Consider the following 24,405-nt stretch of genomic DNA (forward strand, 5'->3'; position numbering starts at 1 on the left):
TTTGTAAGCCTCCTGGAAAAGGTTTTATATGGGTGTGTGGGAGTGCCATTTGACTTTGTAGCTTTGCCTGGAGAGGAATGGCTCAGTGCAACTTCTGTTTTTTTTTTCCCCTGCTTATTTAATCAGTTAGTGGGCTGCCTTATTTATGGTTGTACTTTAACAGATGTCTAATCAAATTTTTTTAATAGCCATGTTTTAGAAGAAATTTACAGATCACGTAAACACTTTGAAATTCATAGAGCTTCGGTCTTTGCTCTCTGTGGAGATAAAATCCCTGATATCCATTGAGTAGAAACATGATTCCATAGTTTATAGGTGAATAGTGCTCAATTTGTGGATAGTTACTTAACAAATGTCAAGGATACGTCAGCCTACTATCCACTTGTTTTAAAGCTGTCCTTGTTTGTATGTGAAAAAGTAGGGTGAATTATTTTTCTGCCAAAAAAAAAAAAAAAGAAAATAACACCAGCCATTTTCATTCGAACATTTTTTGTGCTTAGGGTGTTGCACCTTCTTGCTCCATTTTTAAAGCTATTTTATTTTATTTGCTTTTATTTAGCAGGAAAGTCCGACTGGATAAATTGCTTATTTCTCCAAGAAATAGTAAGTGTACAGTATTACAAATTTTAAGCAAGTTCTAATGTAAGATTTACAAAATAATAGAATTTGTTAAAATGGAATAAACAGGAAATATCACACAAAATTTAAATTATAGTGAGTTCTTAGAAAGAGTTAAATGCACATTATAGAAGATCATTGAAGCAGGGAATTATTAATATAGAAGTAACAGCATTACTAAGTAATAAAGAATATCACCACTTTGGGAGCTAAAGTAATGTTATATGCATCTGTATTCATGCTGCTATGAAAACTGATGAGAAAAATGAAGTGTATATTTCTAAATTATTCACATTTATTTGTTAAAAATTGAATCAAATACTTCTGAGCCCATTTGCAGTCATTAATCATTTAAATGTGTGCACAAATAATGTTCCACTGAGTTTGTAGATTTGTTTGGAAAGCATGACGGTTGACAGCATGCTACTAACATTTTAAGCTTTAAAGTTATGTAGCCCAGGCTGGTATGACCCTGACCTTGAGTAGCATCTTGCCCTCACCAAGAATGATGCCACAGTATAAAGACAAAATGATCAGTTTCAACAATTGGCTAAAGTATTGGTGTCATTCAAAGGGGATCCAGTGTCTGTCAGCCTGGGATGACATGTTCGACAAGTCACGTTGCTTCGCTAGGGACGGCTTGCACCTGTCACCCTTAGGCTTTCCTATACTGGCCAAGGCTCTTGCCACCCCCATAGTGTCTTTTTTAGGCAAGGCTCAAAGGGCAAACTCACCTCCATAGACAACCCTAGGATAAAAAAACTAAAGGTGATGCTACTCAATGCCAGAAGTCTAAACCTCAAGATGCACGCACTCGAGGCTCTCCTCAGTATGGAGAAAATTGATGTCTGTGCAATAACATAAACCTGGTTCAAGGCTCCTGAGAGCACCCCAGCACTACCAGGTTATAACTCATACCATACGTTTCGGCCCCAAAACTCGGACCAAAGCACAAAAGGAGGGGGAGTATCTATATTCATCAAAGATACTTACACCTCCAGGTTAGTGGTACTGCGCGAAGCATTGGAAACCATCCATGTACAACTAATAGCGGACAAAACTGCCTTTCAGTTTGTAGCCTGCTACAGAACACCCTCCCTATTACAGGAACCCTACTTGGCATTCCTGAGAACACTGGAGAATATGAAGGTCTCTCCAAGCACTATGTTATTGGGTGACTTCAACTACCCAGACATTGACTGGGAAAACTACTCAAGCCAAAACACCCTCGCCCAATGGTTGCTTGAATTTATAAACTCTAACGCAATGGAACAACTGGTCACCACTCCCACAAGAGGGAACAGCATATTGGACCTGGTCATCACCAACATGGGGACTCTATGTTCCACACCAGAGGTAAACCCCTCATTGGTAAGATCAGACCATAAACAAATTTCCCTGGACATCCATATCCCGTCCCCACCCCCAGCCAAGGAAATCACTGTAAAGAATTACTCAAAAGCCAACTTTGCACTTCTCAAGACTGAGGTGGAATCCTTCAAAACCCCTGGGCCAGAGGATAATACAGCCCAATCCGCAGAATCCTTTACAGATGCATTCTATGAGCACCTGCAGGAATGCATGTATCGTGCTATCCCAAATAAAACCAAGACTCACTCCTACAAAAACAGGAGACCGGTCTGGTGGACCCCGGCCATAAATAAGCTATACAACAGGAGGAGAAAGCTACTACATGACAGAGCAAAATCCCAAAAAGGGAAGGCATCTCTGATCAGTATTAGCAAGAAACTTTGATCCTTCATAAAATCATCAAAGGCCAGTTTCGAAAGAAAAATTGCCCTAGACACTAAAGATAATCACAAGGCCTTCTTTAGTTATGTCAGGAACATGGGCGGAAACTCCCAGATATGCTCTGAATTGTTGCATAATGGTACAAAATATACTGAACCTACAGACATAGCCAACATCCTGGCAGACAGATTCAGCGCAAACTTCTCCCCCCCTCCCCCCCCAAAGGAGCAAATGCCTATCCCAACTGAATGTAACCTCCCTGACATCACAGATGCACAGGTGAAAGCTGCCCTGTCCAAAGCAAAAAACACAGCATCTATGGGACCGGACGGTGTCCCAGGCTGTGTCTTACATGAGCTCCAAGAAGAACTAAACCCTCACATTAAGTCACTGCTCAAACTTACTACAAGATATGTACCCAAAGAATGGCGTACAGCTACAGTGGTCCCACTCCACAAAGGTGGTGCCACAACGGACCCCGGAAACTATCGCCCCATAAGCCTGACTAGTCTGGTCTGTAAAGCTATGGAGCGTATTATCATGGAGCTCATAAACAAAGACATTGGGAGCCTCCAGACACTGGACCCTACCCAATTCGGCTTTGTTAAGGGCAGATCTTGCCTCTTAAACCTAGTTGATTTCTTTGAAACAGTTACCAAAGCCATAGATGAGGGCAAGGTAGTCCACACAGCCTACCTGGACCTCGCAAAAGCCTTTGACACAATACCCCACTTGGGCATCATAAATAAGCTTACCAGCTTAAACATCAACCCCTATATCACAAGATGGGTTGCAAACTGGCTTAGAGATAGAACTCACATGGTCAGAATCGCAGGTGCCATGTCCGAATCCAAACCAGTTACAAGTGGCGTCCCACAGGGCTCAGTTCTGGGACCTCTCTTGTTCGGTATATACTTCTCTGAGGTTCAGGCTAACACGGGGGGATTATGGCTGACAAAGTTCGCAGATGACTGCATACCGGGGGCCATAATCGGATCTCCAGCTGACACAAACATCCTCCAAAAGGGTCTCACAGAGACGGATGCTTGGTGCCAGAGCCACGGCCTCAAGCTAAATGCTAAAAAGTGCATAGTCATCCCCTTTGGGAAAAACAAGGTGCCCACAAATTACCACATAGGTGGTAATCCATTAAGTATGGAAGAAATAATTAGAGATTTGGGGACCAACGTAGATAGTAATCTCTCCTTTGATAATCACATTGCCAAAGTGGCTAGAAAGACCTTCTATATAGCCCACCTTATCACGAAAGGGTTCGCATCTAGATCAAGAGAGGTCATTGTGCCCCTCTACTCGTCACTCATCAGGCCCATAATTGAATACAATGTCCCTTTTGGGATGTACCTTACCCGACACCTGCAGCAACTGGAGAGACCCCAAAAGTACCTCACCAAGAGGATCATGGTCTACAAACAGATGTCCTATGCAGCTCGACTAAAGAAACTCCAGCTCTACTCAGTTGCTTACCGCCTACTCAGAGGCGATCTATGCCTGATGTACAAAGCCATGTCAAACCCAGAATTAATGCACATGCTCCACCTCAAAAAATCCAAGTCCCTTAGAGCTACACGCTCCAGGGACCTAAACCTCAGCACAAAAATAAATAGGACATGCTGGAGGGACAGATTCATTTCCCAGAGGCTCCCCTCACTCTGGAATAGAATCCCAATTTATGTTAGACATAGCCCCTCGCTGACCCTCTTCAAGTGAAATTTGGACACGTGGATGGGAAATCGCACATTCACCCCTGGGATCTCTCCTGTGTCCCTGCTAGACAGAGGCACAGTAAACTAATCTTAAAAGGGTACCTTCTGTGACCTACTTTACAGAGGCACAGTAGGCTAATCTAATAGGGAGGCGGAAGCCAAATACACTCTGGCTAGGCTTATAAATGCCCTAGGGCAGATAGCCTAGTATCTACCTATGAACCTATGAACGTAGTACAGCTTACAGTTTAGTTTCTGTTAAAGAGAGAAGCTGGTTTTGGGACTATAAGTAATCAGAATGTTAATAGCTGCTAGGGGAATGGGAGCAGTTGTTGTCAAGTGGTACTGCAATCACAGAGCAGCTGCCTAAGATATTTTTTTTCTGGTGTCTTGCTGCTGAGCAGTTTGGGTACTGTATATGTCAGTGAAACTTCAAAGAACTGGTCCTAAAATATGGAGAATAATCTACAGGTATATCCAACCATCCACAACCCCTTTTCCCATTCAATGCACGTGTGGTCAGGGTATCACTTCAATAGTGACAATCATCTAGAGCCAAGGTTTACACTAGCCCTGCCGTGGTAGTTCATCAGCACCACACACTCACTCCTGTGGCCATTTTAGAGTGTTCAGTCCACCTACTGCATGTCTTTGGAATGTGGGAGGAAACCGGAGCACCCAGAGGAAACCCACGCAAATACAGGGAGGAGGACATGCAGACTCCACACAGAAGGCTGCTGTGAGACGACAACACTATCCATTATGCCATGGTGAATATTCTACAAGTATATAGACTTAGTTATGTTATATGTGTTAATACATGCTGTTACTTTATAGCTTTTTTTACATTTTATTTTCTTGACTAGGATGCGCAACTGAGGTATGTCTAAATTTCATTGGTGGCCAAGGGAGAAAATCTCCAGTTATATAACATAAAAAGAACATTTTGTTTGAGAAACAAGCAGAATGAGAATCCTACAAATAGAATACCTAAACAGGATTTATAACAATGATTGATTAGGGATAGGATTCAAAACGACTTGCTCTCAGTGTAAGTGACTTGCTGTATTGTAAGCCTGACCTGATTCTAAAGCATTTGTTCTCAGTGTTAAGTAACGTACTCCAGTGTAAGCCTGCCTTATAGATAGGCCATACACTGGAATAAGACACTTACACTGAGATAAAGTCTTTTGGAATCTGGGCTTAATCATTCGAGTGACAATGTGAAAGTAGTAATTCTAACATGGAGATAGTAACACAAACAATGAGTAAGTGACAGAGCAAATAATACAGTAACTTAAATAAGTAAAAGGTAATGCACTTGAGTAAATTAGCTTCAGGGAAAAACATGGTAATTTGTACATATAAATATATTCAAATGTTGATATCCTGTAAAAACATTAACAAGCAGTCCTTGGAGCTTTCCGCTGGAGGATAAAGGAAAGGAGTTGTGTGTGTGTGTCTGTCTGTAACTGTGTTTCCATCTGCATGAGAGAGAAATCTAAGATGTTTACATAAATATTTTTATAGACATACATTAGATATGATTATATCTTTCTTGCAGGCTTATTTGCTTTGTGACATGCAGTAGGGGAGAAGCCTACTTGCAAATTCATATTTTTATTAGTAGCCATAACTATTCTGTGGTAGTTTTCTTCAGATATTGTCTCATTTGCCTTAAAGTGTACCAATTGTTCTTGTCCTCAGTATCCTGAATTTCTGTTTTCCTGCTTTGTGAATTATTGCCTTGTGTATGTCTACACTATGCTGTTGTTAACTACTGTTGTTCTGCATTACTTTATGCATAGGTGTAAACACTGTTGTGTTCCTAGCTAGCTATGTGTGTAAGACACTCATACAATGGAAATTAATGCTAGGTATACTGCCTCTGCCTACCTGTATTACTTTTTTTCTCTCTACCCATGGTATTTTTGTCTCTCGCTCTTTTCGTGAATTACTTGCTTATAACTAATCCCCACCCCCCTCCTCTCTGTTTTTATAGCCCTAGTGGATTTTTCCCTGCAGTTTTCTCCTGGCCACAGTACAGGCAACACAGGTTTGAGGACCTTAACAGATACCCTGCAGGTCTAACCATCAGTCCGGAAGCCACCATTTTAAGTTTAAAATAATACCACTGAAGTATGTGTCCCAGTAAATAACTGCTACAAAGCTAATCTTTTAATTAATGCTAGATTTTATAAGCACAATAAGAATTTACAGTATTTTGTTTTGCTAGTTGCCATGAAAGGCAGACGCCAGCAGCTCCTCTCCTTTCTCTTTGGTTACCCACTATCCTCATACTGTTTCTGTGTATATTCTCATTTTGTGTACTTTACCCTTCCCTGAATTCATTTCTAGGCTCACTCATAACTGCCTTTCTTAGTGCACCTGCTCTATTTTACTGTCTTCAGACTCTTACATATCAAATGTTTTTTTTTTTTATTATTTTTTGCCCTGCTTTTAGCTACTAGTAATACCTCACTTTCCCCCTCCAAAGCCCCTTTCTATTGTAGCTTATTTTAACCATACAGCACTGGGTTTGCTGCAAGTAAATCTACTTGTGTAGCTTGAGGCCATTGTCCTTTTGTAAGCTTACTTCTGCTCATATTTTTTTTTTATTTTATTTCTGGTGACTGTACCTTTAGAAACTATACCCTTGTCTCTCAAGCAAGTTTTTCACTATCTTTTTCTGATTGTTTCTATGACTTCATCTTGACCAGGGTGCTAGCCCCGCTCCGTTCGCCCTCACTACGCTCGGGCTCACTTCGCTCCCCTACCCTACTCCATTCCCACCCACCCACATTACAATTACCTTTATACCTAACTATCTCTCTCCCCTTCCTGTCCCACCAGCCACTACAATTCCACTTCCTGCCTAATGCTACAACCACCTTACTAATCTGTCAATCTTGTCAACACCACTTCCTCTATACCACTGTCTCTACCTACTCTATCTGACCATATTTATTCCAACATGTATTATTTTCTAATATCTTCTACACTACTCCTTATTCTCTCTATCTTCACCTCTTACCACTCCAATCTCTCTGACCCACTCCTATGTTCACCAACTTCTCACTCATACAACACATATCCAACTACTTCATCTTTTACTGTCTCCCCTAATCTCTTTACTACCTCTACCTCAAGTCTATATAAACTATCCATAATACAGGTTTTTAAACCTTCCCACAAAGCTAAGTCAAAACTATACAAATTCCATCTAGCATCTACTACACACTCTCTCCTCACTAAAAGCCTACTTTGTTCTGGAGATATCCATCCTAATCCTGGCCCCTCTTCTCTCCCCAAAACTACCTCTACACTGCCCCCATCTTACTCCTCTAATAGTCACCAACCTCGGTCACAACAATCATCTCCATCCAAATACTTAGCTATTTACTCATTGAATATTCAGAGTCAAGCAAATAAAGTCACTGCTGCACTCATGGGTAGCTCTCAATACCCCTCACATCCTCTCCCTATCTGAAACCTGGCTCAAGCCATAAATCTCAAATAGTGAAATACTCCCACCAGGTTATAATATCTTCCGATCTGATAGACCTGAAAAAAGGTGGTGGCGTGGCCATCCTCTACTCAAACAACTTTAACGTCTCACCATACCCTTCCCCAATTCCTGACTTCCTCCCAGCTGAAATCATCATCCTTAACTGCCATCTGAATCCCCACAAAAACTTGCAATTGCCTCTATCTACCTTCCTCCTGGTAACAATCTGCCCATTCTTGAAAACATCCTATCCTGGTTCTCCCACAACATACCATATGAGACACTTATCCTTGGTGATGTCAACATTGATTGGTCCAAACTCATAACTGACTCCCCCCCCCCCAACTCAGTATCCACCTACATGGCTTCCACCAACTTATAGCATCTCCCACTCGCTTCCATAAAAATTCCACTTCCAACTCCATCATAGACTGGATCCTTACCATTTCCCCCCACCAATACCACAATCCCACCACCTTAGCTGACTCCCTCAGTGATCATCTCCCTACCACCATCTTAAGACACTACTCCCATATTCCTAAACCCCACCTTATCAAAGACTGTCGAAAACTATTGACTTTCAATTCATCCCAATTTAACTCCATTCCCCACAACATAGATTGATCCAATGTAAAACACCTCCCCCTAAACAATGCTGTAAGCACTTTCAATAGCATCTTCATGAATAGTCTAAACTCCTTGGCTCCCTCTAGGAAGATCAGAGTAAAATCAAATCATACACCCTGGCTCTTCAAAGAGACTAGGTCCCTTATGAAACAAAGAGATTGTGCTTGGAAAACCTGGACTAAAACTAAACAACCACGTTTTCTTCAAAAATACAGGCAACTGAGGAACTTTGCAAAAAAACATACAACTAATGACAAAATGTTATACTGTAGTTCTGCTCAGCTTAACAACAAATCCAATCCTTGAAAATTTTGGTCAACTCTCAACAACATCCTTTATCTTGGAAAGCACTCTAATCCCCCCCCCCCCCCCATACCCTAACTCTTCCTGTCATGAAACAGCTACCCTCCTGAATAAACACTTTATCTCTTCCATCCAAAATCTGGTAACCTCTAAGCCAAACTCTACTTTGACACCCACCCCTCCAAATCCCACTAACACAACTTTGTTTTCTTTTGAGCCAGTTCCCATTACTTACATCAAATCTCTACTACTCAAGCTAAAACCTTGCTCTCCTTCCACTGACAATGTATCTCCTACATTCCTCAAACTTGCTGCTGACTCAATTGCCTTTCCTATATCTATAATAATTAATTGATCTATTCTGGAATCAAATGTCCCCACCCTTTGGAAATCTTTCTTCACTATCCCTCTTCATAAAGGTGGAAACTCCACTGACCCCTCAAATTACCGACCCATTGCCATTCTGTCCCCCCTCTCCAAGATATTAGAAAAATGTATTCACTCACAGCTTCTCAATCACCTCCTCACACACCACTTGCTTACCCCTACCCAACATGCATTTCGTCCTCACCACAGCACCACCACTGCCCTCCTCTCCTTCACTCATATCATTGCGGAGGCCCTAGACAACAATAAACTCATTTCCTGTCTCTTCCTAGATCTCTCCAAAGCCTTCGATACTGTCTCTCATCCTCTACTACTATCCAAACTCGCAAATCTCCACCTATCCCTCTCCACACTTGCCTGGTTTAATAGTTACCTATCTGGCAGGGAACAATCTGTCAAATGGCTCTCATCCTCCTCACCTTTCCTTCCTATCTCCACTGGTGTTCCCCAAGGCTCCATCTTGGGACCCCTTTTGTTTAACATCTTCACCAGTGATCTTTACACCTCATGCAAAGAATCCTCCCTTATTCAGTATGCCGATGACTCCACACTTATATCCATCTCAAATAACATTCCTGAACTACACTCCTTGACCCAACAGGCCCTACTATCCACTGAACAATGGCTCTCTCACAACCTATTGATCCTAAATCCCAAAAAGACCAAACTCCTACTTTTCATTCCCCATTCTCTTTCTCATCACAAAACCTCCTTTTTTATTATATCTCCTAACAATACAACTATCCAGCCTGAAACTCACACAAAACTCCTAGGGGTCATTATCGATGACGAACTAAAGTTCAACTTACACATACTCCAATGTATAAAAACAATAAACCAGAAACTAGGTCTGCTATATCGGAACAAAAAATTCCTAACCCCTGAATCTAGACTTACCCTGGGCCAGGCACTCCTCCTCCCCTCCCTCTTATACGCCACCCCAGTTCTTACCAGTATCCAGGCCTCCACTCTAAACAAACTCCAACAGACTTATCATAAAATAGCCAGATTCATTACTAACTCCCCATACAACTCATACCACAGCATTTCTTTAAACTCTCTTCAATGGCTTGAACTTCCCCAATTTCTGCTATCTTATCAGTTTCATATGCTACACTCTATTCTTTATAAACCCTCCTTCTATCCATCTCTATCTTCCTTAGTCTCCATCTACATCCCATCCCAGACCCTCCATACTTCTAACCAGCAATTACTTGATATCTACCACCCAAAAAGGTCAGTAGGCAAACTACTCTACAAACACTCTCTTGCCCATGCTTGGAACAAACTTCCCCTTGACTTACGTTCAATCTCCCACACCTCACACTTTAAAAATGAAGTAAAAGGTTATTTTCTCAATTCCTGAACCTGCCCTTGCCATGACCCTACCTAGTCATCCTTCCCTTTATGCACCCTCAAAAGGACCATACTTAGTACCTCATTACACCTCTCTCTCCAATGTGTCTACTATGCATTTGCATAATTTTATACAAACACAATTTTTTTATTGTTGACCTATTGAACTATATCAATGTAAAATTGTTACTTAGCTTCTTTTTAATGCAATTTTAACTTTATGCATGTAATCCAACATATGTGAATCTTTTTGCTATAACTGCTATTATATCAATATTGTTTAAAATTGTACTTGTTTAAAATGTACTACTGGAGCTTTTCTCCTTGGGTCTCCACTGAAAATGGGCCACAAGCCCAGATGGACAAACCTGGTTAACAAATGTCAATACATAAATAAATAAATAAATATAATTATTTTAAAGATATCCCATGGGCGGCCACGGTGGTGCAGCGGTTAGCTTTGCCGCCTCACAGCAAGAGGTTCTCCGGTTCGATTCTCGGCTGGAGTGCCTTCTGTGTGGGGTCTGCATGTCCTCCCTGTGGTCATGTGGGTTTCCTCCGGGTGCTCTGGTTTCCTCCCACATCCCAAAAACATGCAGTAGGTGGATTGGACACTCTAAATTGGCCCTAGGTGTGCGTGTGTGTGCCTTCTGTGGAAGGTTGGGCGCCGGGCTGGCAACTCGACACCATAAAACTCCACTGCCAATCATGAGTGGACAGCTGATCCGCTGTGGTGACCCCTAACCAGGAAAAGCTGAAAGAAGAAGATTTTAAATATATCCCATAGTCGTCAGCATTGTTGCCTGACAGTGCTTCCTTCTCCAGTTTATTTCCGAGTTTGGGTGCCTCTGAGTTAGGGTCTGCATGTCTTTCCTGTGTCCATATGGTGTTTTGCCAGATAGTCTGGTTTCTTTTTGCATTCCAGTGACTTGCTGAAAGTGAATCAAAAGTCCTGAAAATGTCCTGTAGGTGTACTTGTGGTGCGGAGTCTGTTTGTTTTGTTTTAGACTCACATCCCGTTTAAGATTAGTTTCTCTGCTTCAGGCCAAGATGTTATCAGGGGAAAGAAAGAAAGAGAGAGAGAAACAATGAATGAATGAATGAATGAAAGGATGAATAAATCATCAAATAAGGTGTTACCTGTGTGTTGTCTTATAAGATGACTTGTTGAGTATAGTGTACCATGCTATTACATGTTGTAAAGGTTTAATAAGATGTGGATAAAAAGGAACAGTAATGTTGTAGGAAGTTCAGTTTTTTTATTTGAAGGGATGGTCTCAGAATGAGGCATAGAAGGTCGCATTGATGTTTTTGAGGTAGAGTATGACTGGTGTCTCTAACATCATCATCATCATCATCATCTTCTTTCAGCTGTTCCTGTTAGGGGTCGCCACAGCAGATCACCTGTTTCCATTTCTTCCTGTCCTCTGCATCTTGCTCTGACACACCAACCACCTGCATGTCCTCTCTCACCACATCCATAAACCTTATCTTAGGCCTTCCTCTTTTCCTGTTATCTGGTAGCTTCATCCTTAGCATCTTTTTCCCAATATACTCAGCATCCCTCCTCAGCACATGTCCAAACCAACGTAATCGTGCCTCTCTGGCTTTGTCTCCAAACCTTCCAACCTGGGCTGACCCTCTAATATACTTATTCCTAATCCTGTCCACCCTCGTCCCACCCAGTGCAAATCTTAACATCTTTAATTCTACCACATCCAGCTCAAACTCCTGCCTTTTTGTCAATGCCACTGTCTCCAACCCATATAACATAGCTGGTCTCACTATCCTCTTGTAGACCTACCCTTTCACTCTTACAGGTACTCGTCTGTCACAAATCACTCCTGACACTCTTCTCCACCCACTTCATCCTGCCTGTACTCTCTTCTTCACCTCCCTTCCACACTCACCGTTACTCTGAACTATTGACCCCAAGTATTTAAACTCATCCACCTTTGCCACCTCTACTCCTTGCATCCTCACCATTCTTCTATCCTCCCTCTCATTCACACACACATATTCTGTCTTAGTCCTGCTGACCTTCATTCCTCTTCTCTCTAGAGCATATCTCCATCTCTCCAGGGTCTCCTCCACTTGTTCCCTACTCTCACTACAGATCACAATGTCTTCTGCAAACATCATAGTCCATGGGGCCTCCTGTCTGATCTCGTCTGTCAACCTGTCCATCACCATTGCAAATAAGAAAGGGCTCAGAGCTGATCCTTGATGTAACCCCACCTCCACCTTAAATGCATCTGTCACTCCCACTGCAGACCTCACCGCTGTCACACTACCCTCGTACATATCCTGTACCACTCTTACATACTTCTCTGACACTCCCGACTTCCTCATACAATACCACAACTCCTCTCTAGGCACCCTGTCATGTGCTTCCTCTAAGTCCACACAGACACAATGCAACTCCTTCTGACCTTCTCTGTGCTCCCTCCTGGCATGAAACCATACTGCTGGTCACTAATCATCACGTCCCTTCTTAACCTAGCTTCCACTACTCTTTCCCATAAGTTCATGCTGTGACTGATCAATTTAATCCCTCTGTAGTTACTACAGCTCTGCACATCGCCCTTATTCTTAAAAATCGGTACCAAAACACTTTTTCTCCATTCCTCAGGTATCCCCTCACTTTCCAAGATTTCATTAAACAATCTGGTTAAAAACTCCACTGCCATTTCACCTAAACACCTCCATGCTTCCACAGGTATGTCATCTCTAACACATTTGAAATTAATTTTCTCTAGTCAAGTAATATTTTCTAATAGCAGAATCCTGCATTTGAACGACAAGCATATAAAAACTTAAGAAGCAGAAGTTAGGCTTGTTTGTCTGTATCTTCAGGCACTTTGTTTGTTAACTTTAACTTTTTTAACTATTCGTTGACAGTTATTGATTGTATATGTGTAATGTTCATTTAGAGTGTTCTGTTGCAGTTTTAGTGTACATCTCGTCACTTTTTAACTAAAGTGCTGCAATGTATTTTTCACCGCATCTTATCAAAACTCTGTCAGTTTAAAAAGTTTGCAAAGCTTTTTATTTATGTTAGGAATATGTTCACATAATTTTATTGAATTCCTCCCTCATGTTATTTGAGGGATATTGTGTCGTGTGTCCATATATGTTAAAGTACAGAGACTAGTGCATGCATTGCGATGCGTTCTGCACTCACAAGCACTCTTTACATTGACATCACTGAGGGTAAAGTTCAATGAACATATTGGTGATGTGATGTAGGGAAATTTTATTTTTTATGATGGAGTTTACTTTAAAAGATAGGCACCAATAAGAAGACAATCTTGAATTGGTAGTTCCATTGTCTTTACTATCTTCCCCAGTCATCCTCAAACCTGGTCCTGTCAGATCTTTCAGTAGTAGTAGTGTGTGTGTGTGTGTGTGTGTGTGTGTGGATATTATGTTAGTTGTGTAGTTGGGCTTCCACCTTACATGGACCTTTAAGAACTGGTCCTTTATATCAGAAGTCATGTTTAAGGAAGTACCTTTGATAGCCCGAGAAATGTCTCACAGCCTAACTAAGTACCTGTTAGCCTTCATCCTACAGGTGATGATGATGATGATGCTGTAATTACCAATCTTGATCTCTCATCGTGGTAAGTACATATCACTCACATCCCTAAATCATACCAGTAAGAGATTGTAACTTTTTTCAGTTTAACACATATTCCTCAAGTCAGTCTACTTTCAAATCTTGCCTCGGCATGCTGTGGTCATTCTGGCTCTGCTCTTCCACATGGGGATTAAGCATTCTGATTCACATTCATACAGGAAATACATTTACTGAACACCAACTAACCTAACTTATCCTTAACCTTTGTTAGGGTCATACATAAAACACTGACCAGTAGTGTAGAACATCTAACTATTAATGTACTCTTGACAAGATGGATAGCTGCATGGCTTCTAAATAGGACATGGCAAGTATCGTACAGTAATTGAACAAGTGAAATTCTTTGTTAGAGTCAGGGTGTCCCACAGGGCTCTGTCCTAAGCCCATACTTGTTTAGAATGCATTTTTCAGAGGTGTTTTGTCATCTGTATGGAGATAATTTGAAAATGGGTAAACTGATTGCATCTGTTACAGACGGGGCATGTGTACAAAAGAACTTGACTAAATTGACCATTTGGGCACAAGAGAATAATATGCTGATAAATGCATCAAAAACTAAGCATATGAGATTTGGGAGACATACACAGAAGGATAAATATTTAATAAAGCACACAGTGATTGAAGCTGTAGATTAATTTGAGGACATGGATATATGGGTGGATCCAGCTTTGAATTTTTTTTCCTGACCATATCAACCGATTGGTTAAGGATAGTTATAAATCTGTAGGCTGTATGAAAAGATTTATAAACTCTAGGAAATAAGAAATGATGAAGTCATTGTAAGTTACATCAGAATCAAATTAGAGGACGGAATAACAACATGAAAATCTTATAAGAAAATTAGCTCAAGTAAGTTGGAAAGGGTGTAGCAGAAATATGACAAGGATGTGAATGTTTAAGTTATTATGAAATATTAAAATATCTGAACTTGCACAGTATTTCATATAGATATTTAAAATAAGTTATTCAGGTAAATAGGTTATTTAGAGACAACTACCTCTGGGAATGTTTGGTGTTATCAGAGTAAAAGAAAATCTTTTAAACAACCTGTGTAAGAAATTATGTAAGAATGAAAGATTTACTAATTTGTTCTCTGAGTGAGTAGCTTTTGCATGGAAAAAAATCACAAAATTACATTAAGGCAAGCACTAATTTAGATATTTTTAAGAACAGCTAGGACACTTGTTATGGGGATGATTGTTTTAGTTTATTGGCAGGTTAGTACATAAGTAATAATTTTATTCCATTAGTAGTCCACTTCGGTACCTTTCCTTCTCCTACCTTACTTTTGTAAAACTTTACTGGACACTTTTTCTATATTTATTTAATTGGCTGATTTTGTATTTCTTTTTTTTTCTACAGGACTATGGCAGATTTAGCTGTAATATAATGTATAATCAGAAAGAACTGTTTCAACATTACCTACTAACAGCTTCCTAGAAATTTTTTAAAAAGACTGGCTTTTTTCCCATACAAGAAGAATCCCATTGGATACTGCTGTTCTGATTTCTGTCCTTCACACCATAAAACATAGTTAAATAGGCAATACGAATATATAAACATAGGACACTGGAGGAGAAATTCTGTATTTTTATTTTAATTTCATATATTTAATAGTTCCTTTACAAAGAGAATGTACAGTCAAATTTAACTCGACTACCACAGTGTCTATAGTAAATAAGAGAGAGCACATTAATTAGGAAATATGAGAGGAAGCATTTATGGGCAGATGCATCATTTAGAATATTTGAAAAGAATGTTTTCCATTGTTTCATTTGACAGTGATAATACTCCAATATCACATTTTTGATTTTAGCAAGTTTAGCCAGCTTTGCTGGTGTTCTTTTTCTGTCAAAAAATACTGATGAATATTGCATACAGGACAGTTTACAGTATCATTTTTTTTTATTGTAGAGGTGAAATATTCTGTTTTTAAAGCACTGAAGTATTTGCCACGTTTTTAATGTACGGTGTAATTTTATTTTTACAGCAGTCGGTTTTTACCTTCTGTTCCAAAATGACTTTATTAATACATGTTAAGGAATGGATGTCACAGTCATCAGTGTAAACTGTTAACATGACATTTTGCAACAGTACTGGCTGCTTATTATCAGATTGTTCAAAATCTACCACTTAACACGTTTAAAACAAACGTCTCCTCTGCTTAGGGTTTTAGGACAAGAAATCTGAACAAAGCTAAAAATATTGGGGGGACAAAGGCCCACAGTCAGGGACAAATTTTAAATAATGCTCTTATAAAATTTGAAATTGGTTAGAGTAACAAGTTTTATTTTAACATGCATTTTCTGAAGGATTTGAAGTCTGAAACTCACATTTTTGCTATTATTTAGTGACTTCAACCCTCAATGATTTGCTAGAAAATCACAAATTTTATGCACAGGCTAAAAATATGAGGCCAACATCTAAACAGTAAGCAGAAATCTAGACAGTTGAGAGAGATGCTTGTATCTTTTCAGAGGTGAAACATAAGGTAACACAAAACGTATGAAAAGTATAATTAAACAGTCTGTATATTTAAAGTTTAGCCTCAGACGCATAACAGTATTTTTTTCTCATACAGGAGAGAATTCTGAGGCATACTGTAATAAAAATGTACACATCAGTCACTAAAAATAATGACTACATATAATTTTTTTATAACCTCAGCACTATTTTTTAAAGCACAAATTAATTTAAATACTTTGTGTTCTATATTTCTTAGAAAACTGTAGAGTTTGTTTTGTTTCTGTGTTAACGTGGATAAACAGAAATCTAGTTGTGCAGTTTTCAAAGGTCTTTTTGCTTACCAGAATAGCATTTGCTTTATTTTAAGGTTGAGCACATCCCAACTTCAGTAAGGTACAATTTAGCTAATGAAATAAGCTTACTGTTGTTAATAGTTTTCATGAGACCATACATGCAAGTCTCTACAAGTGCGTGGGGAAAAAAACAGCTTTAAATAGTTCATTAAGAATTCGTCAAAAACATTGCTGATGGTTAACTTTTACATTAAACTACAAAACTGCAGTAGTTTCAAAAGTACAACTTTTGAAGTTAGAAATACAATTGTACTTATAAATTGCAATGTGTTAAGGTCAGTAAGTGATCAGACCTTATTCCATTTAATAATCAAATGGAATACCAGAATGATTATGCAGCTATACCTGTTGTGTTTAGGTCTCTGATCAAAAGTCTTTCATATTTATTTGGTAAAATAATCTGATGGTAAAATGACGTGTTTTAATATATTGGCAATGAAACTTAAAGCTTGAAAACAGACTGTAATCTCATATTCAGTAATATTTACTTCATGTTTCAGTATCCTTGATTTAAGCATCGATTATATATTTCTTTGCTAGCAGGAAGCCTACAATTTCTGTAGCATACCACATTTATGTAAAAATACATTTACTTCCATTAGTAGGCCTTGGATTTGCACTGTGATCTTGGATGTTCACACAGCAGTATGGTTACCTTTAACATGGAAATCTGATGGACTGGGTGGAAAGGATGAACTTCAACTGCCGATGGCCAGCTTGCTCATCCTTGAGAGGAAGGAGGCTGCTCGACATGCAGCATTGACAACAATCTAGCAGTGATTGGGTGTATCACCCACCTGTAATTGCCAGGTAGGTTGAAGCTCTCTTTCGTGGAGCCAGAGAAAGGAAGAAGCTTGTATAGGAGCATGCATTTCTCCTATTCCTGACTAGGCAGCAGATGGGAGTCAGCAGGCCACCTGTTGGAGGGATAGTAGGCCCCTTCTCAGAACTTAAAGATCGCCTACTTCCCATCACCCGACTTTTTCCAGAGAAGGAGTGAATGGGCTGATTAGGTCTCCCACGTAGGCACAAATGCCTGACCTGGGGATGCCTGATTTTTGCTTCTAATGGAATTAATGGGTTGAATGAATGCAGGTAGAGATGCCATCGGGCAGATTCCGGATTGGGGGGGGGGGTTGTACTGTTAATATTCAAGTTTTTTTATCTACTAATCCCTTTTTTTTTGAATTTACGACTGATTGAATTACTGCCAAATTTCTGTTACATTAAGTAAATCTACCTAACCTAATGTACTGTGTTGCTCCCACAGGGTCATTTACTAAGGGATGCAGGTTATGCACTGGAACCATGGCTGATGACACCCATCATAAATGCACACACACCCTGCTGAAGAACACCACATTGGAGCATATACTCAAACCAGAAATATTACAGAACATGTGTTTGGGCTGCTGAAGTCACAGTTCCAGTGCCTAGATACATCTGGGGGAGCCCTGCAGTACAGTCCACTTACATGTACTGAAATCTTCACTGTCTATGCCATGCTTCACACCATCCTGAGACAACAGCTTCAGCAAGATCAGCAAGGGGAAGGAGCACACATCCCACCACAAATGGCAAGGTCAGCACAGCCACATGCCGGTGAGGAGTCAGAGGGGGGAACCAGTGGCTGCTGTGGGTGTAGGCAGACATAGGCATGCTCACTATACCCCTGCATTGTCTAAAAGGCAATGCATAGCACACTTAGTCACCACCAAAGGGGCTAAAACCTTCATCCTACATACACACATATAGTAAACAGTACAGTTAGGAAAACAACATCACAAACACAGATGTACTAAGCTCTAAGTCAGCTATGCACTCTGAGCATCAGACACAAAGATTATGTATCCCTGAATCCAAAAGGTAGAAAACAAGGGTATGGAATAGTTATCACTTGCTCAGGATGTTGTCTGTGTGTGTGTGTGTGGGGGGGGGAGGGGTGAGTGCGTTTAAGTAACAAAAAGAAACAAAACAGGCAGACATTTGGGTAAAGTAACAAATGCCACTGAGACAGAATGAACTTTAAGCCTCACAGCTGAACCATGTTACTGTTGTGTATGTGTGTCTTTCTGTATGGGCCCTCCAGGTGAAATTGATGTATGAGTGTTTGCAAGAACACAGCCAAGCTCTATGCTAGCTCTACATCTTGGTATGTCGGACAGTTATGAGGTTTGGATGGTAGAGGTGGCAGATCATCATTGTTGTACCTGACCATGAGAACTGGCTCTACCAGGAGTTGCACTGGCATGTCCACACCTAAGGGCAGATGCACTGGTGCTACCTGAACGTGAGTGATGTCTGGTGGATGGCTCTCCTAATGAGGATGCCCAGGACCATGACCCCATGGCCTGCCATATCTGGGTGTGGACACCTCAACCACTGGAAGTAGTGCCACTATGGGAGAGTGATCTGGCATGGCTACAACAGCTAACATCAGATGATGTGGCTGGCCTATGCCCATGTGGATGCCGTTTCCCTCCCAGTAGACGTTCCTTCACAATCATCGCACATTCCAGTGTATCATTCATCCGATCCATTGATTCGGCAACATGGTGGAGGCAGTTACACTTGTCAGCCTGTGCCACATATACAACCCTAAGCATTTCTCTGGAGGACCTATTGGAACGTGCCGGTGCCTTCATGATGGCCCTAAACATACGTTGAGTGGCACAGGAAGACACCTGGATCAGGTGGAGGATGGACAGCAGGCCTCCTCTGAGCACCCCTAACCACCCTCCTGCATGGCACCTCACCCACACTTTGGCTACGGCCAGAGTCAACCGGCACTGAAGCTGCAGTACCACACTACCCTAACTGAGTGTCTCATCCTCCACCTTCCCAATGTCTGAGGGGCCACTGGAATGGGTTTGCTTAGGCCTACTGGCTGTCGCCAGTGGAATTGCAGGGGATGGCTGATGTAAACCTCAGTGTCAGATTCAACCTGTGCACTCCCCCGTCTGTGCCTCTGTTTGGCCACCATCCTCAACAGAGTCTGCTGATACTTTGAAATCAGGTGGTAAGAGTCCTACACATCCACTGTCAGAATCACCTATGATAATAAGCAATAAACACAGGAAATAAATGAACACCTACAGTACTATATTCCAATATATGCTAACAAATTAACAGTGGTGCCACTATTACAGACAGTACAGCAATACACACAACAATCCTGACATCCATATCACACATATGGATAAAATAAATATTTCTTTGAACTGCTCATCAGTACTGACGTAAAAATGTTTGGCTTACCATGTGCAGATGATTGTTGAACCCTATGGAGAATGGTCCTGGAAGAAGTTAAACAAAAGGTAAGGACACCATCAGCATAATTAACAGTAACACAGGGGGGTTAAAACTTTGTCCTTTTATATGTCCATTAATGATACTTTTAACAAGAACTTGGATGACACGTCCACCCCAAGCCCATGTGTAATCAACCAGAATTTGTTGCTAACTTTATCAGTCTGCAACTGCCCCCCCAAAAAAATATGTTAAACAGAAATTAAGTATTGCTGTCAATTTTTTACTATACAAGAAGTATTTAACAGTTGAGATAGGTAAGCCTACCTGGAAGCTCCTCCTGGGACATACTTGTCCTCCCTGAAACAGCAGCACCAACATCCATCACATGCTGTTGTGCACTTTTCACTGAGCTGTCTGGATCTCTTACAGTGGACAGGAGCTCTTCATTTGGTGTCACTGGTGGCTGTGTAGCAGCCCCCCCCCCAGTTGCCATCTGTTCACTGGCTACTGCATCTGCTCTCCTCTGCACAGATGAAATCATGTCAGTGGCCCTATGATGCACCTGATCATATGTCCTGCTCTATCTACCTACTTTGTTTACATCAGCCACTATCCGCTGCCAAATTTGCATTCTGCCAGACAAGTTCCCATGTCCCCTCTTAAGCAGAAATGCACCAATGTCTCCTAAATGCTTCACAATGACTTTATTCTCAGGGTCACTGAATGGGGGTTTGCGGGGAATGGGATGCCTGGGTGTCATAGTCCAAGGTGACATAAAACACAGAAGAAGGATTATATACATAAGTATCACATATAAATATATGTCCTACTTAGATATAACACATAAAAGGTAGTATTTCAGTATTATACACTGGAGAAACAAAAAAACAGTCAAGATATTCAAATATCAAAAAGGAATTAAGTGGTTGTAACATATTGCAATTACACACAAAACAAGGTGGGATCCAAAGCAAGGAGAGTAACAATAGCATGTTTTGTTTGCACCTGCACAGAAATGGAACTTTGCTCCCCCACCCCCATAACGATAAGCAAATGACACATTTTGATAATAAACCATCAGTGAACTGCTAAAAGTGCTGTCAAATAAACTGTCCAAAAACATATGTACACATTTACCACAGAACATTCAATTTTATGCAATTGCCAATCATGTCTGCCTGTGGCCAGTACTCTCCTAGAGGTGCCTATGGGTCATCCTAGAAGGCTAACACCCCTGTCTCATTGACAATGTAATACATTTACATTTCATGGAAATAACAATAAAAGAGTGTAAAGAGAAAATAGTTGTAACATTAGCACTTGTGATGGCAGTTAATAAGGTTGTGCATTTAAAAAAAGTAAAATGCCCTGACAAACATGCCTGTGCCATCAGTAAGCTTCTAAGAAGTGCATACAGAAAAAGTAGCATTTGTTAATGCATGTATATATATAGTGGATGTAAAAAGTGTACACACCCCTGTTAAAATGCCAGGTTTTTGTGATATAAAAAATGAGACCACAATAAATCATTTCAAAACTTTTCCCACCTTTAATGTGAAATATAACCTGTACAATTCAATTGAAAAACAAAAACATCTGTTAGGGGAAAAATATAAAAAATAAAAAAATGTACAATAAGCTGGTTGCATAAGTGTGCACACCCTTAAACTAATACTTTGTTGAAGCACCTTTTGATTTAATTACACCATTCAGTTTTCTTGGGTAGGAGTTTATCAGCATGGCACATCTTGACTTGGCAAAATTTGCCCACTCTTCCTTGCAAAAGTGCTCCAAATCTGTCAGATGGAGAGGGCATCTGTTGTGCACAGTCCTCTTCCGGTCACCCCACAGATTTTCTATTAGAAAAAGTGCAGCTAACTCTGTGCAAGACCGCAATCCAAATTGTAACTTGCTACAGATCCCCCACCATGTCCCAGGATTCCCACTCCTCATTTCTTGATACACTGGTAAATATTAGGGTACAACCCAACACCCTCATAATGGGTGATTTCAACTACCCCACCATTAACTGGGAAAACTACTCATGTACCAACTCTTTTGTTCAATGTTTTCTGGAATTCATAAATTCCAACGCCTTGGATCAACTTATCCACACCCCCACCAGGGGCAGCAATATCCTCGACCTGGTCATTAACAACACGGGCGACCAGTGTTTCACACCAGAGGTCAATTCCTCATTGGTCAGATCTGACCACAAAGCTAATCACCCTAGACATCCACATCCCGCCCCCACCCCCCATTAGGGAAACCACTGTAAAAAACTTCTCCAAAGCCAACTTCACGCTTCTTAAGACAGAAGTGGCAAACTTCACAACACCCATGCAGATGGACAATAGAGGTATGACTGCTGAATCCTATGCATTTGCACTTTATAAGCACTTACACAAGTGCATGGATTGTGCTATCCCTAACAGAACCAAGATGCTATCCTCCAAAAAAAGGAAGCCAATCTGGTGGTCCCTTGCCATAAACAAACTCTACAACAGAAGAAAGAAACTGTTGCAAAAAAGAGTAAGATCCCATGATTGGAGGGACTCCCTGGTCAGCCTCAGTAAGAAGCTAAGAGCCCTCATAAAATCCTCCAAATCTAGTTATGAAAACAAAATTGCCACTGATTCTAAAGACAACCACAAAGCATTCTATAGCTATGTCAAGAATCTCACTGGCAACACTCAGATCTGCTCTGAGTTGCAGCACAATGGCACTAAATATACAGAACCAGCATCCTGGTAGATAGGTTCAGTGCTAACTTTACCCCTCTCTCAACCCCTAAAGGGCCCATCTCTATACCGGAATAATGCAGAGTTACTGTAATCACGGCTGCACAGGTAAAAATCACACTCTCCAAAGCCAAGAACACAGCATCCATGGGACCTGACAACATCCCAGGCTGCGTTCTACATGAACTACAGAATGAACTGTCACCCCACCTAAGCACCATGTTCAATCATAGCCTCACCTCAGGCTTTGTGCCCACTGAATGGCACACAGTGACGGTTATCCCACTCCACAAAGGGGGAGCCACCACAGACCCCGGGAACTACCGCCCCATTAGCCTAAAGAGCCTGGTGTGCAACACCATGAAATGTATCATAATGGAACTTATAAACAAAGACATTGGTAATCTCCAAACTCTGGACCCCACCAAGTTCAGGTTTATAAAAGGCAGATCATGTCTGCTAAACCTGATAGATGTCTTTGAAGCAGTCACCAAAGCTGTAGATAAGGGTAAGGTGGTTCACACAGCCTATCCAGATCTTGCCAAGGCTTTTGACACCATCCCCCACTCTGGAATTATAGATAAACTCACTAAACTAGGTATAAATCCCTATGTCAACAACCCACGCAGGAAACCCAACCCAGGGTCAAATGGTTAGAAAATACAAAGTTCCACAACCACTGCACCACTATTCACCAAAGCAACGAAGTTCACTTATGAAAACCAGTTTAATATTACAAAACTAGACTTAGCGCTTTCACCATTAACATGGCATCATCAGAGTCATTTGAAACACTAAAAACTTACACAGTATATCCACACACCCCACTAATTAGTCATGACATCATAATTAGTTGATTAAAATTAATTAAAATAAAATTCAAAGAACTTGTTTTTTACAACAAAAAATGCTTGTAAACAATATGCATGTAAAAATACCTATTGAACCCCCCCCCCCAAAAAAACACACACACATATTCAAATCGTGTAATAAAACTTTTGATAATTTGCTTGGATGTGCGAACAATTCCTGTTGAATATAATGTAGTAATACAACACTTATATAATAGCTGACTTGTATTCCAAAATAGGTTTAAGGGAAATATTGTCATTAAGACCAGGGTACCTCATAGCATTTAATCGTAATTGCCATTCAGTCTTTAAATAGGCAGCCCTGTTTTTTATATCTCCCCCTGCCTCATGGTGCACTCTGTCAACTACAAAGAACAAAAACTTATTAAAATTGGGACAATGACTGGTGTGCAAAAACAAAGCATCGTGTACATCTTTTTTCTTGATTGACCAAGTGTGTTCCATAATCCTGTCCTTGAGCTTTCGTGTAGTCATTCCTACATAGAAAGCATCACAGGACATGCAAGAAGCCACATAAACTAAATTCTTGGTGTTGCAACTACAAATTCCTGGACAAGCTATAGTTCTTCCAAAACCAAGTACACAAATGTAGGCCCCTTCCGCAATAAATCTACAACATTTACAAGATCCACATTTGGTCATTCTAGATTTAACATGCCCACAATCCTTCTCCAAAATTGTTTTAACATTTTTTCCTTTACTGAAAACAATCAATGGCTTGTCACCAATAACCCTTCTTGTATCAATACTCAGTGCGCTAATCCACGCACTCCTCAAACAAGCACCAATCTCATCTGATTTGTCAT

At 40.6% G+C, this 24,405-nt stretch overlaps 1 protein-coding gene across 1 annotated transcript in view; it reads left to right on the top strand.

Annotated features, from left to right (window-relative positions):
* TMEM42 (transmembrane protein 42) overlaps window positions 1–24,405 on the top strand; it is a 121,680-nt gene that overhangs the window by 21,296 nt on the left and 75,979 nt on the right. The window lies entirely within an intron of this gene.

Source organism: Protopterus annectens, chromosome 3.part0 (genome assembly GCF_019279795.1).
Source record: "Protopterus annectens isolate FY-2018-M chromosome 3.part0, PAN1.0, whole genome shotgun sequence".
NCBI lineage: Eukaryota > Metazoa > Chordata > Ceratodontiformes > Protopteridae > Protopterus > Protopterus annectens.